This window comes from Octodon degus, unplaced genomic scaffold (assembly GCF_000260255.1).
Source record: "Octodon degus isolate 3935 unplaced genomic scaffold, OctDeg1.0 scaffold00015, whole genome shotgun sequence".
Lineage (NCBI taxonomy): Eukaryota > Metazoa > Chordata > Mammalia > Rodentia > Octodontidae > Octodon > Octodon degus.
In genome coordinates this window covers 6,900,626-6,907,001 of record NW_004524591.1, presented here as the reverse complement: position 1 = coordinate 6,907,001, position 6,376 = coordinate 6,900,626, and positions in this window count along the sequence as shown.

Below are 6,376 nucleotides of genomic sequence, written 5' to 3'. Positions count from 1 at the left end.
CCAACTCAATGCAAGGAATGTAATCATTACATACTACAAACATGTACAAATAAGCATAAAAAATGGAGTCAGAGAATATTTGAGTGACTATCCAAAGAACACAACCTTTTAATTAGTTTAGGTGAGCCAAAGATCTCAGATGCACCTGAATATCTGTGAGTCTTTTTTCCTTAATAAAAATGATGAGGAAAATAAATTTTAGGTATGATATTACAAATATCACGTGCTTTAAAATGAAGGAAAATAATATAAATGCGAAACCTATCTTATCACAATGCATGCTTTCATTAATTTTCACTAAGCAAGGTATTTTAGCTACTATATGACATATCAGACACTCCAACCTAGTAATAATAATAGAGAGCTATTTATACCATCTTGTAGCATACATTGCAATGAAAGAGAGAATCAGTTACATAAGTAAAGGTATAATTATAATGGTGGTAAGTGTTATGAGAGGAGTCCGCTGGGAATATGTAAGAGGCGGAGTTGATGTGGGGTGGAGGTGGAGGGATTTTCTCTGAAGAAGCTTTACCTGAGGCTGAAACAGGGCTAGGCATTCTATAGGTAAAATAGGAACATCTATTCTCTGCACACAGTTGATTGCTTCTTCTATCCAATACCAAAGCTCCTTAAGCCAGCCTTCAGATTATCTATTTCACTCATGCTCTGCTCTACATTTTAGATTACACATTGCAGTTATGCCAACTGCTTCTAGAATTGTAGCCTAAATGTTCCAGTCTGTGTCCTGATGCCCTCCACGTTGACCATGATGAAGTTGAAATGCACTGTTGTTATGGTTTATATCTAGATGTTCCCCCAAAGCTTCATGTGTTCATAGATGGGCTTTTGCATGGTGACTGGATCATGGGTGTGTGGTGCTGGATTGGTCCACTGGTGGATTTATACTGGGTGTGATACTTGTGGGAAAAGGTAGGTTACTGTGGGTGTGACCTCCCTTGCGTGCTCACTGCCTCCTGCCTGCCATGCCACTGACTGTTCTGCTGTGTCCTCTGCCATTCTGCCTTCCTTTGAAATCAGCCAACTTGGACTGACACCTCTATAAATTGTGAGCTTAAATAAGCTTTTTCTCCTTTAACTTGTGGATGTCAGGTATTGTGTCCCAAAACTGAGAATGTAACTAAGATAATTATCATACAATTTTTAAAACTTCTAAGACTCACACAGACATCAATTGGACACCATGTAGACCAGTAACTTGAGATAGTTTGGTTAAGTTATATTCCATTATTTTTTGGTGGCACCCATCTTTGTAAGGCAATTTTATAAGTTGCTGTGATAAAATACAAGGACCAAAGGAATATTACTATGGAACAATAAATGAAGGTGGTGATTTTCAATCTGATTTGAAGTTTTGAAAAATTGTAAAGTGCACAACAGAGATATACATTCCATTTATGATGAAATTTTAAAAATAAATGTGCATGTATTATTTAAAAAATGGTTGCCAAGTTCTTAGGATAGATTATATAAATTTGGACTTTAGTTGATAAATGAAAATTTTAGATATTATACATAGTCTATAAATCATAAAAACTTACTGATTCCTTGAGAATAAATTTGGAAATCTTAAGAGCTAAACCATTCACTTATCAAGTGAAGATAGTTCAGATGCAGGGATTTAAGACCTAAAAATCCAGTCCTTGTGATTTCTAATCCAGTCTAAAATATTTAATTTATCCTTTGAGTTATTTAAATTCATTTCATAAAATGAATCCACCTACATAACACTTACTTTGCATCTTAACCCTGAAAGCTCTAATAAGGACATAAATATAAGGGGAGTTTCTAAATGCTTAATGTCTTTTTGCCTGCAGATACTCTACAAGAATATAATATTCAAAACTATTTTGCCAGGCATGGATGCACACCCCTGCAATCCCAACACTAAGGAAGCCAAGGCAGGAAGATTGTTGCGAATTTGAGACCAGCCTGGGCTACAAAGTGAGCTCAAGGCCAGCCTGAATTCCATAGTGAGACCCTGTCTCAAAAAGAAAAGAAATAAAAGCTATCTCAATGAATGGCTGATACACAACACCAAACACCCGCAGTTTGAAGGAGAAAATGTTTATTTTGGCTCATGTTTACAATTCATAGGTAGCTCCAAGACAGAAATGGTAGGGCAGAAGGACATGATAGAAGAAAAGCTGCCCATATTATGACAACCAGGAAGCAGAGAAGGATGGGAGGAACGGGGACAGGTGATATACGCTTCCAGGGAATGACGCACCTCTAATCAATCCCACTTTGTAACAGAAGCTCAGCTCTGGCACCTGCATAATCCAGTCTTCAACCGCATAAGTCTTTGTGGAGACATTCCATATCTTAAACTACAACAGAAGCCACCAAAGGTAAATAATAGGTGTTGAAGGATTTTATAAATATATTTTGAGCTGTTTCTCAACTTAACCTTTGCATGAGAACTACAGTAAAGTATAGGAATCATTTGATATTAGTCAAAATTGCTTATATTTTCTAAGGATAGTGGTTCAGTATAAAACATCAAGTTTTTAAAATAAAGGAACATTGTCTATGAAAATGTCAACATGCATCAAGTTTGGATTCTGATTTTGCTTTTATGGTCTTATTCTCATAAATGTGAAATCCGATTATGGGGAAGTTTAATAAAAAGTTTTCTGTTTCATATGCTAGATTGACCTTTGATTTGTTAAACATTTTATTTATGAATACAGCTTTATACAAAACTAGAGATAACGTTCTGATGTCTTTATAACAATATGTATTATGAGCATTTTAATCCATAATGTAGAAACTGAAATGAAAATCAAATAGTTTTTTTAAAAATAGAATTTACTCAGTTTTTTTTAAAGCTTAAGGAAATGTATTGAAAAACTCTGACCTAAAATGTATAATTTAAATTTGCTAATCTTTAAGATGAGTACATTTGTGCTTTATGACATCCACAAACAGTGTCTTCTTTGCTGAACAGGTACGTCTTGAATTGAATCAGTCTGCACTCAGCGCTTCTCCCATTTGTTGCATAGTGTCATGACTAGGGAGCTCATGCAACTATTGTGCCTAGGTTCTCCTGCCAGAAATTCTCATTTAATCCGTCATAGTAATGGCCCAGGAACTGGGAGCTTTAGGGTGAGTGTGGTATTGTGGTTATGTTGGGGAAGATCCTTATTTTCAAGAAAGGCATGCTGCAACCTTTAGGTTGTGAGATATATATATATATATATATTCATAAACACAATTGTGAAGGACATACACATATTCATTATATTCTTTCAACCTTTCTATACATTGAAAATTTTCACATAAAAAGAAATAAAAGTAATCATTGACTCTCATATTTAAAATCCAGAGATTCAGTAATTCTTTGAAGCCTGATGGCTAAATCCTTAGAAGATAGGGATACATCACAACTGATATATTGGTCATCTAGCTTTTGAATAACATAAAGCATAGGAATTGCTGTAATTCTTGATATTATAGGAAGCAGATGGAGGGCAAACGATGCCTGAGGTTTCTGTACTCCTCATACTGAAAACAAAAGTAGAAGCCAAAGTCCCCATTTTGAAAATTCTGTGGATGGAAGAACTTCTGTGTAGTTAGTTTACAGTTCAAAAATTTAAATGGTTTATGCAAAACACAAATTATTAATTTTACTATACTCACCAGTGTTATCTACCAAAGCGCTAATGGTTTCTAGTTAATTACTTTTTCACTTGCTTTTAATACACTGGAAATTTTCCCTTACCTCCTTTTTTCTATATAGTCACTGATTTTTCTAAGACTTATAATGAATAAGTAGTATGGATTTCTAAAGCTTATATGCTAAAATAATAGTTCTTTTCAAACCTTTTGCAGAAAAAATGATTAAATTGTACCAGAAGTTAATTGTTAATTTCACCTTTATACTCTACAAAACAGGTGCTCCAAGTACAGTAATATTATTAGGCTCTTCCTCTGTAACCCTTTCTACCAAGCATCAGAATTATCTGCTGCATCATCGGATCTGCAAGTTGACAGTGATAAAGGAGATCTGCTTATGTATATAGCCAAGGGGATTTAGCTAAGAGCAGTGCACTGTGAAACAGCATGTCCCCACCCATCGGAAAGCAGGCTCTCAGGATTTCTCTTGTCTGATTTTAAACTTTAGTTGAGTGACTTACTGTCCGAATGTAGAGCGAATTCCCATCTGCCTTTACAGAGGCAAAGAGTTCTCATGGAAATGAGTTTGGAAGATTCAGTTCATCACCGATTTTCAGACAAATCTCTTTTATTTTTTTCATTCATTCTTTTGGGTTGACTCCACTGTGGTTATCCAAGTCCATGTAGCAAGCATTACACAGGACTGGAGGTGTAGCTCAATGAAAGAATGCTCGTGTAGCTTTCAGAAGGCACTCGGTTTGGTCACCAACATATTAAAAAAATAATTAGCAAAAGAACCATATAAAATAAATGTGTTTTAGAAGAAAAACTTGTGACCCAAATAATTATTTTTTGAGTATGTGAGCGTTTAAATGCCAAGTAGTTGATTTTATACTACAAACAATATGTATCTAACTTCCAGGTGCTAGGGTTCTCAAATATTTCATTTTTTAGACATTTGTATTTAATTGTTCTACTAAACAAAACATATTTGTTCAATACATTTTGTTAGTGGTCATGTTTATGCCAATCATTATGTGACTTTTTAAAGCAAATTGCCACCAGAAAAAAGTCAACATATGCCAGCTTAGTTAAAAATACCAACCTGAATCCTGCTAAACTGCTTTGAATATATATGGCAAATATATAAAAGATGTTAAAAATGCAAACTTTTACTCCTTTTGTTACTTTTTTTTTTTTAAATGTATTTAGTACAAGGTCTATAGGTTCTCACTACACAGATCTGACTCATAGTGATTCTCCAGTTTTCAGCCTCCCAAGCGCTGGGATTACAGGCACACACTACCACGCCCAGTCTCAATCCCTCTCTCAGTATACCCTGGGGATGTGGCCGGCAAGGTACGCTGGGGATCCAACCCTGGCCACTGCGCTCTGCCTAAGCTGTTACTCTTGACTAGATCAGATTTAGATATTAGCCAAGTAAAACTGCATTAACAAAATAAAGAAGAAAAATAGAAGTCAGTGCAGGATAACACAATACTCCATACCATTTTATTTAAATGATAGAGTGTGTCATTTAAAAAAGGTCGAAATTCTGATAGAATTTCCTCAAGTATCTGTAAGCATGTCCTCCATGAACTATTACAGGAAATTGCATTAGCTGCAATATATTGTACTTGAAAGTCAGTTTGACTCAGTAAAAGTATTTTTTTAAAAAGTTTCTATGTATGTTAATAATAAATCATATATACTGCACAATGTATCCAGTTATTGCACTGCATTTATAAATATATATAACTAAAATAATATAAATAAAATACAATGGAGTTTAAAAAAGAAAAGAAAGTCAGTTTGGTATTTTTGGCACACAAGCTCTCAGTCTTTGCTACTATCATTACTATCAGTGAGTCTAAAAGAAGGCATTTTTTTCAGCAGTGAGAAGAAATAATACTTAGTAAGTGTAATTCCAAGCTATTTCTTCATATTTTAACATTGTGTTGAAGAGGAGAAAAATACAGACAGCGTCGCTCAGATGATTGGTTCTTACAATCTGAGTCTTAAATTTTGTTAGAAAAGTATACAGCTTAGTAAGTGACACAGGTATAGTAATGGCTAATGTCGTAGTCCGCAATAGAAGTGACTCAAAGCAGTAATTTCTGAGTTTTGTATTACTCTGTTCCATACTATCATGCTCAGAAAAACAGACAGGTGGCAGAATTCAGATTTGCCTTGCCGTGTTCTCTACACTTATTGTTAATGTATAGTCAAACGAGAAAAAACATACAGAAGAAATGGAATTTCAGAAGTTATATTTTTTAATTTGCTATTAGAATCACTTATACCTCCTTAATTTTGGGAGGATATTGATTTATAATAAATTGCTTCAAGGCTTTTTGAAAAAAGTAGAAACAGTATACATATACAAATATATATAATCACATATATGAAAAATCACATATATATAAAAAACAGTCATTATCATAAAATGTACACTTCTATTGATTTATTTATATCTTACTGGTTCTGATTATTTCTTATACAACATTTGGGACAACTGAGATAGTGACTTATTTACAAAGTGATACTTTCCAGCTCATTTTCAAAATAATAGAGCAAACCTGACTAAAAGTTCATAATATGAAGCTATAATTTTAATTACTTTTGTTTTTTTCTAATTTAAATGAATTTAAAAGTTAAATTGAATTCATGATTTGCGATCCCCTACATAAAAAGTTTTCTCTGATGAGATATCTCTAACACTAGTCTGTTGTAACTA